Below are 9620 nucleotides of genomic sequence, written 5' to 3' on the forward strand. Positions count from 1 at the left end.
ACTATTGGACAGGGGCGAGGGGCCATGGAAACCTCAGAGACCCCTGTGGCTTTGCTTCAGCAAGTCTCCTTCTCCAGGTCTCTCTTTGAGGACTGAGAGAGTATTCGGGTTCACGGACGTGAGTGCCAATAGGAACCTTTTTCGAGTTTTCTCCTTCCCCTGTTAGTGATTTTACTAGTGACCAGCCGTCTCTGTTTAGAAGGTTGAAGCCTCCTCGAGGTTTGAAACCTATTCAGTCTGATCCATCTGGTGACAGTTGAATTCTAGGCATGGAAAACACGAACTTAAGGAGGCAGAATTTTATTTCACACTTGGGATTTTGTCCCAAAGAATCAGTGGGGACATTAGGGTTTGTCCTTTCTGTTTCACCTTTTCCTCCATCCTCCCTCTCTCCTTTCTCTTTGTCTCTTGCTTCTTTTGTCCTTTCACCTGTTCCCCTCCCAACACCAGGAGCAGTGTGTGTGTGTGTGTGTGTGTGTGTGTGTATGTGTGTGTTGCTGGGGAGTGCTCTGCAGCTCCCACTGTGGGAGGTCCACCCAAAAATGTGGGGCTGAAATAGTGCTCGGGCAGTGATCCCCACCAGTGACCTGGGCCATCCTTTGGGCTCTCTGGTGAGAACCCTCAGCCTCCCGTCCTCAGTCTCTACCCTGATTGGCTGAGCAGGGGGTTATTGACAGGGAGGAGATTCAGGTCCGTGTTCTCTTTTAAGACCAAGGAAATAAGTCATACCCTGTTATATGTTGACAAATTTTGCTGCATTAATGGTCTCTGAGCAGTTCATGATTCTCTCTAACATTGCAGTTCTCCTCAAATACTTGCTGAATAATTACTGTGCACTGTTGTTGGTCTGGAGCTCATCTGAGAGCACTTTATTCAGGTCATTCAGTGTTTGAAATTCACGATCTGATGGTTAGTTTCAAAATCAGGGCTCTTGGGTCCTATTCCCAACTCTGCCACTGGCTGGCTGTGTGACCTAAGACAAGTCAATTCTCCTTTCTCAGCCTCAGCTTCTCCCTCTCTCAAGTAGGGATAATGATGATCCGCTCCTACCTAGCTCAAGATGGGTGGAGGATGGGGATCCATTGGAGAGTGTCACTAGGAGTATCAGAGGGACCGTGTTAGTCTGGATTTGTAAAAGCAGCAAAGACTCCTGTGGCACCTGGCTAAGCAAACAGAACAAACCCCAAATCCCCCCTGTGCTTTGGGAGCCAGGTTTGCTGTGGGAATCCTGTAGTTCAGATGACTTCACACCTGGGCATTGGGATTATTTACCAGTTTCTCTGGCATTGGGGCAGTTTTGTGCTCACAGCTGTGATGGCCGAGTGGTTAAGGCGTTGGACTTGAAATCCAATAGGGTTCCCCTGCGCAGGTTCAAATCCTGCTCACAGCGAGGCCTGCATTTTAGCCAGTCTCTCACCCAGGCAATACCTCTGTATAACCCCCTGAGACACTCTCAATTCTCTCCCCACCCCAAGTAAATTCTGTTCTGCTCCTTTCATCGAGATCCCTGGGACACCACCTCACACTGTGTTTTTGAGGGGTTGGGCAAACTCTCAGCACCTGAAGCCTCTGCCACTCACCTGGTGCCCCATAGATCAGCCATAGCCCTGGTTCTGCTCCTCTCTCTAGAGTGTGAAAGGAGCTGAGTCAGCAACTCCATGGGAGCTACGGGGCTGCAGAACCAACAGAGAGAAAAAAAGGTGCTCAGCGCCCACTGGCAGCCAGCTCCCCCCCACCCACTACAGGCCTTGCTGACAAGCTCCTCACACTTGCCAGTGATCAGCTGTTCAGTGGGGTGCAGGAGGCGCTGGGGGGGAGGAGCAGGGAGAGTGGGAGAGGGAAAGGAATGGGGCAGGAAGGTGCAGGGCAGGAAAAGGTGGGAGAGGGGTGGGGGCTTGGGGGAAGGGGTGGAGTGGGGGGCAGGGCCTGGGGAGGAAAGGGGGGATTTGTCCCATACCCCGGATCCCTCTAGGGCTGGCCCTGAAGGGAAGCACCGACTATCACAGTGACAATAGAAGTGACCAGCCTTGCGGGGGAGGCTGAGGGAGATCCGCACTCACCAGGTCTCTTCTCTCCCCCACGGTGAGCCAGACACTGCTCTCTCCTGGCTCTCACTCTAGCAGCTGGACGCCAAGGAGCCATTTCCCCACAGGAAGTGCATTGAGTGCCCCTGTGGTGCTGGGGGGCTGGCGCTGCTGCTGCCTGTGGGGCTGGCAGGGGGGCTGATGTCTGCACAGACTCTCAGCTGCCAGGCCGGAGGGGGCACTTGGGCCCTTACCAGACTGGCTCAGTGTAGACGGGGGGCTGACAGAGCAATACAGACGCTCTCCAGAGCACGGAGCAGCAGCCGCCCATGCAGCCGGGCAATGAGCATTTCCCACAGCCTGGAGCCGAGGGGGAGGCGGCAGCTGCTGTTCCAGCTCCTCGGGGACAGGCCCTGTCAGCCAACAGCCACTTCTTACTCCCCACAGCTAAGGGCGCCGGGTTCCTCCGGTGGGGGTGTGGAGCAGCCGTTCGTTTTCCTGTCCTTTTTGTGTGCAACTGCTGACAAAAACATCCCACACAGAGAAGCAACAGGCCAAAATACTTCAATGCAGCTGCCAAAGTAGCTCAGTTGGGAGAGCGTTAGACTGAAGATCTAAAGGTCCCTGGTTCAATCCCGGGCTTTGGCAGACCATTTCATCCCTCTTTGTGCAGGGGTGGCTTGTTTTCTGGGAGCACAGCAGTGTCTGCACCCAAGGTGAGTCCCTGAGCTTGGGCTCTGCAGTAGGAAAACACAGAATGGGCTTCTGCCCCTAGTTGGCCCACCTGACCTTTAACAAGGAGAGATGGGAGCTGTCTTTCCCAACATGGCAGGGAGAGAGTGAGGCAGGGTGACCCTCAGGAATGGTGCCAGAGGGCTGCTGGGCAGTGACAGGCAGGGATTGGGGATGGAAGCTCCTCTGTGCAGCTGAGCAAGGGCAGTACCAGGGAAGGGGCATCTGTAAAAGTGACCCAGCAACAATCTCTCCTCCTCTTGGCAAACTCCCATGCCAAACACCCACTGAAGGTCACCAGCATGCGGGGCGGCTGCTGATGCTCTGTGGCCAAGGTAACAAGATAGTAGCAAAGCAGGGCCAGCCCCTGTGGTGGGGCCTCTTACCGTTCCCACTCTCCATGCTCACTTTTGCAGTGGGGCAGGAGATTTTACCCCAAGAGGCTTTTCCCCAGCTGGCGAGAAGCAGAGAAACACCCAGGCTCCGAAGACGCTATGACCCCCTCCAGCACAGGGACAGGCGCACACGCTAGCCCGGGCAGCCGCCCATTTTCTTTGGCAAGTCAGGAATGGCAAAGGCGAGACTGGAAGCACCTGGGGCTCATGCCCCAGCCTTTGTGACGCCCAACCCCCAACTCCTTCCCGGGGCTCTAGCTGAAGCCAGAGCATTGGCCTGAGCCGCCAAGAAGAGGTTCCAGCCCTGCAAGGAGCAGGACGTTCAGCACAACAGTAAAACTGCAGCAACACAACCACCAAAGGACTCGACCCCTCAATCTTCTGATCCACACTCAAACGCCTTATTCATTAGGTCACATGGGAAAAGGCTACTCCAAGCACTTCTTTGGAAAAGGCGGATATTGTTCTTCTCAGGTCATCTGCTGAGGGGGGCCGAGACTCTTTGGGCACAAGAAGTCGAGTTCCCAGTGACACGTGAGACTTAATTCTCTGGAGCCAGGTGCAGGGCTTTGGCAGGGAGGCTCAGGCATGGGGGATTGGGGTGCAGCGGACGGACCGGCTGTCGAGGTGTGGAGATTTAGTCGCACTGAGGCACAGGAGGGAGGAGGAGGAGGAATCCTGCTGACAGGCAGTGGCTGTGCAGAAAAAGGGGAGGGGTTCCTGGGACTTTTTTGGCCTCTCTTTTGCCTGCCTGCTCGCTCTTGTGGTGAACGGTGAAGCTGTTTCTTACCAAGCCCAGGTAGCTCAGTTGGTAGAGCATCAGGTTCTTAATCTAAGGGCCTGAGTTCAAGCCCTTGTTTGGGCGCTCAGCTTTTAAGTTGCCAGGAGCCAAATGATTCCTCGTTCTGTCCACCAGCCACATGCGGATTCCCAGAAGCCTTGGCCATTTCCTGGAAAGGTTCCTTTCCTCAGGAATCAGGAGAGAGGCCACATCCACAGGAGCAGGTGTAGAAAGCGCAGTCTCTGGCTGCCAGGAAGTGCTGTGCCAACATTGTGTTCTCTACAATGGCGCTTAGATCAGGATAATTTACGTGGTCAGCCCCGCCAGTTCCAGCCCCTCTGCCCAGGCAGCTCCCCCAGCCTGACACAGACACCCAGCCCCTGCACCCGCCAACCCCAGGGCTCCTCAGCCCAGAGGGGAGCCCCCCGGCTGAGTGGGGAATCAGAACCCCCCGAAATTACCCTGGGACCAGCATGATCTGCCTCCGCCCTGCTCTGCTCTGCATGTATTCGGAGTGAGTCAGTTTCCCTGTCCCAACATGTGTCCTGCCCTGTGTCTCTTCTCCTCCCCAGCTCCCTCCAAACCAGCCCATTTCCCTGCACCCCGGGCTGGGTCTCTGCCAACCCCCCTTCTCCCCTCCTGCCCCCAATATCTCCCTGCCCCTACAGGTCTATAGGGCTGGATCCCTCCCTCCCCCCTTCTCCCCTCAGTTCCCACCTCTGGGGGTCCAAGGAGATGGGACTCTCCTCCCTCCATCCCCTCTCCTGCCCCCCCATATCCAGCTGCCTCTAGGGCTCTATGGAGCTGGGTCTTTCCCCCCATCTCCCCTCATCCCCTTCCCCAATATCTCCCTGCCCCAGGCTGTGACGTGCTATGACGTGTGCTGGGGCTGTGATGTGTGCTGGGGCCAGGGCCGGCTCCAGGGTTTTTGCCGCCCCAAGCAGCAGGAAAAAAAAATCTGCGCCACTTTCTTCTTCGGCAGCAATTCGGTGACAGGTCCTTTCCTCCAAGAGGGACCGAGGGACCCACTGCTGAATTGCTGCCAAAGAGCCCGATGTGCCGCCCCTTCCCCTGGGCTGCCCCAAGCACCTGCTTGCTGAGCTGGTGCCTGGAGCCGGCCCTGGCTGGGGCTGTGACGTGCTGTGACCTGCTCACTCACTTGAAACCAGCAGGACAGAAGGTGTCGCGTGTCCATGGGCAGGGCTATGCAGATGAGCAGTGTCTGGCGGCAGGACGGAGAGCAGCGAGAGGAACCGAAGGAGCCTGGCGGAGAGAATTCTCTGCGTGTGGACAGAATCCCACCAGTTTTCTCTGTGTTGGGGGGGGGCAGATTTCATGATGTCACAGTCCTTGGGGGAGGGGTTTGAATCATAACTCCAAAGTCGGAGAACAACTCCCCCCACTTCTGCTCAGTCTCCACTAGGGGGCTGGGCTGGGATCACTAGGGAGGGAAGCACTGGCAAAAAACAGTCTCCCCTATGGAACCCAGGAGTCCTGGCCCCCAGTCTCCCTGCTCTAGACCCCCTCCACTCCCAGAGCCAGGGATAGAACCCAGGGGTCCTGGTGCCCAGCCCCCTCCCTGCTCTGACCACTAGACCCCACTCCCCTCCCAGGGTGGTGCAGGGGTCACTGGGTCTGTGTCCCAGCTCTGCTAAGGGCCGTGACTGATTTCCCCAAAGTGCTTCCTTCTGAATCCAGCACATCTGCCCCCCCTGCCCGGTCACTGCCCACCCCCGTGTGGGGGCACCAGCACTGTGCCGGGTCGTGATGGGAAATTGTCCAAGCTGGCCCAGGAGAGACACGTGTGTCCTGCTGCCACCTGCTGGTGGGGCTGAGCCCGGCTCTGTGTGTGTTTGTGAGTGTGTGTGTGTGTGTGTGACACTGTTTGTAGCAATGTGTTGCTGGGCTAACCAGTAGGAAATGGCTTTGCAGGATTTTGTATTCTGCAGCCAGTGACACACACACAAAGGGACTCACACAATCCCAAGAACACTCACACACAACACACTCAGAGGGACATGCTAGCCCAACCCCCAAAGAGAGAAACAATCACCGCCCCCCACACACACACCATAATATTCACAATTGTGCTCAGAGACACAACTGCATGCAGTTCACTCCCACTGCTCCAAATACAAGGACCTCCTGCCCCACATAGCAAGAGCCAAGGCCTGTGGAACTCACTGCCACTGCACAGCTACCAATGAGAATGATCACAACATGCTGGATCATCTGCTTGGCCACCTGCCCACTCTCAGGGTGCGCTGTGCGGCGTGGCTGGGGATTGTGCAATGGCCCAGCACCAGGCAACGCAGAACGGACACCACACACCCTGCCCTGCCTCACCTGAGCTGCTTTCCAGGTGCATCGGAGCCCAGTGCCCTGCACCTGGGCCCTCCTGCCCCACAGGGGGTGAGCTGCAGCCCCCACCACACTGCGCAGAGGGGAGAAGGGTCAGGCCAGCCAGCCCTTGTAAGATGGGGAAATCACCATAAGGGTCGACGGTATGGGGGCTGTGACAAACGGAGAAACGGTAGTCGCGCCGGCAGAGGGCAGCAGAGCATGCACACACAAACAATTGCAAACATACACGAACACATGCATAAATCCAGCCACACACACACAATTGCTAATATACACAAACACCCGCACAAATCCAGCCAACACCAACACAAGCCTGGGAGCCAGGGGAGAAGAGCAGGCTGGGGCTGGGTCACTCCACTTCCCACAGGAAGTAGCCAGCCCCCCTGGTCCCATGGAGGCCTGGGACCAGCCCCCCTCTGCTTCTCCCCATGGAGGCCTGGGGCCCCAGCCTGCTCTGCTCCCTGGCTCCCAAACTTGCGGGGGAACCGCCCACAGCACTCGCCGGCGGCGTGGCTGGGAGCCAGGAGTGGACCAGGCTGGGGCTGGGTCACCCACTTACTATGCAGTGAGTGCAGGGCGGGGCCATGGGAAGAGCCGGGCAGCCCCCGCAGCAGCTCCCACCCCAGCTCACCTCCGCTCCGCCTTCTCCCTGAGCTCGCCGGGCGCCGCTCCACTTCTCCCACCTCCCAGGCTTGTGGTGCCAATCAGCTGTTTAGTGCTGCAAGCCTGGGAGGGGAGGAGAATCAGAGTGGGGGCGGCGTGCTCAGGGGAGAAGACGGAGCAGAGGTGAGTTGGGACACGGAGTGGTTCCCTGCATGCCCCTCCCATTACTTGCTGCAGGCAGCCCCCCCCCCATCCCCATCATGCCCCAGCTCACCTCCACTCCCCCGCCTCCCCTGAGTGCGATTTTTAGTGCCCCCAACCACTTGGCACCCTAGGCGGCCGACTAGTTCGCCTAGTGGTTGCACCGGCCCTGGCCACTGCCTGTCAGCAGGATTCCCCCTCCTCCTCCTCAGTGAGACTAAATCTCCGCACCTAGACAGCCGGTCCGTCCGCTGCACCCCAATCCCCCATGCCTGAGCCTCCCTGCCAAAGCCCTGCACATGGCTCCAGAGAATTAAGTCTCACATCTCACTGGGAACTCGACTTCTTGTGCCCAGAGAGTCTCGGCCCCCCCTCAGTAGCTGACCCAAGAAACACAGTGTCTGCAAAAGCAGCAAAGAGTCGTGTGGCACCTTATAGACTAACAGATGTATTGGAGCATGAGCTGTGGGTGAATCCCCACTTCGTCGGATGCATCAGTGTCTGCCTTTTCCAAAGAAGTGCCTGGAGGGCCTTTTCCTGTGTGACCACGTGGCCTAATGGATAAGGCGTCTGACTTCGGATCAGGCGATTGAGGGTTTGAGTCCCTTCGTGGTTGTGCTTGTGCAGTTTTACCTTTGTGCTGAAAGTCCTGCTCCCTTCAGGGCTGGAACCTCTTTTTGGCCGCTCAGGCCAATGCTCTGGCTGCAGCTAGAGCCCCAGGAAGGAGTTGGGGGTTGGGGGTCACAAAGGCTGGGGCATGAGCCCCAGGTGCTTCCAGTCTCGCCTTTGCCCTTCCTGACTTGCCAAAGAAAATGGGCGGCTGCCCGGGCTAGTGTGTGGAGCAGTTTCCCTCTTCCAAGTGTGCGCCTGTCCCTGTGCTTGAGGGGTTGCTACATAGCACCTTGGGAGCCTGGGTGTTTCTCTGCTTCTTGCCAGCTGGGAAAAGCCTCTTGGGAAAAATCTCCTGCCCCACTCCCAAAGTGAGCACCTGGAGTGGGAATGGTAAGAGGCCCACCAGGGGCTGGCCCTGCTTTCCTACCGTCTTCTGATGTTGGCCAAAAGCATTAGCAGCCGCCCCACATGCTGGTCTGTGGGTGGTTTTCAGTGGGTGTTCGGCATGCCAGGGAGCAGGAGCAGCCTGGCTGGGCGTCTCTGTGGCTGTCTGCTGGCCACGCATAGGCATGGTTCTCCCTCCTCTTACCCTACCCTTGGCTTTTAAGCCTTCCCTTGGAGCTGTCAGCACCAGCCACCTCTGTCCTAGGTGCCCAGAGGAGGAGAGGTGCTGGGCTCCAGCCTGGGACTCTTCCTCCCTCGTGCCTTTCCCTGACTATGAAACCTGGCCTTGACACTCCTTTCTTCAAGCGCCATGTGGGCAAGAGGAAAAGTGTGGTAGAAAGCACAAGGGCCAAACTTGTGGGCATCAGAAATCCCAAACACCCAGTCAAACCATAGCCACTTCTAGACCCCATTCCAACCAAAGACCTGGCTCCAGTGGGGATGAGTCACTCAGCACAAGGTAAACAACTCATTCTTAGACAGCTGGAGACAGGAAAGCACTTGGATCTCCAGGGATTTACCACAAGGTTCCACTGAGATTTGAACTCAGATTTCAGCATACCAACCCTTACACCATGGGACCAGCTTGTGCTAGTTTCTCTGAACATTGGTGATCCTATCATAGGATACCAGGGTTAGAAGGGACCTCAAGAGGTCATCTAGTCCAACCCCCTGCTCAAAGTAGGGCCAATCCACAGACAGATTTTTATCCTAGATCCCTAAATGGCCCATCTCAAGGACTGAGCTCACAAACCTGGGTTTAGCAGGCCAATACTCAAACCACTGAGCTCTCCCTCCCTCACTCACTCACTCACTCACAGGGCCAGCTTATGTAAGGGACCGTTGGCCCTTTACTAAAACTGAGTGGGGGTTTTTAGGTTGGCTAGTTCCCAGTTCCAATAGAAGGGGGAAGGGTCAATGGGAAATCAGGCCCCTGAGACTGACAGGCCCCTGGGGCAATGGTCACCAACTGGTACGGAACAAGTGAGAATTTGTTAATGAGTAAAATTCCTGGTGAAAATTGGCAAAGCTGTGGAGAGTTTGAAAAGTTCCAGTGAATTTACACATGAAGATACAAACAGAGAGACAAATAGAGAGAAAGAGAACATCACAGACTGCACAGGCCCACACAGACATAAACAAAAACCAAACCCACACAGCACACAGAGCCATAAGGGAAAGCCACACAAAACATAGAAGAAATCCACACCAAAAAATACAGCAAAAGCCCACAACAGGAAAGCACAAAAACCACATACCTAAAGAATACTTAGCAAAAAACAATCTGCATGCAAAAGTCACACACACACACACAAAACTATGCAAGGCATCCACAAAAATCACACAGGACCCACATGCACAGCAACACGACAGACAACAAAAAACCCCGACATACAGAAAGCCAGGCAGGGTTTGAGTCTCTCAGCGAAGAGGGTGAGCACACAGGTGGTTTGGGGAGCAAAG

General features: G+C 56.2%; 2 non-coding genes across 2 annotated transcripts; both read left to right on the forward strand.

Annotated features, from left to right (window-relative positions):
• The first annotated feature begins 1308 nt into the window (after positions 1–1308).
• TRNAS-UGA lies at positions 1309–1390 on the forward strand. Its single transcript has one exon. It is a non-coding gene; the product is annotated as a tRNA-Ser (tRNA).
• A 1209-nt stretch (positions 1391–2599) lies between these two features.
• Positions 2600–2672, forward strand: TRNAF-GAA. Its single transcript has one exon. It is a non-coding gene; the product is annotated as a tRNA-Phe (tRNA).
• Positions 2673–9620: the final 6948 nt, after the last annotated feature.

Source organism: Mauremys reevesii, linkage group 12 (genome assembly GCF_016161935.1).
Source record: "Mauremys reevesii isolate NIE-2019 linkage group 12, ASM1616193v1, whole genome shotgun sequence".
Lineage (NCBI taxonomy): Eukaryota > Metazoa > Chordata > Testudines > Geoemydidae > Mauremys > Mauremys reevesii.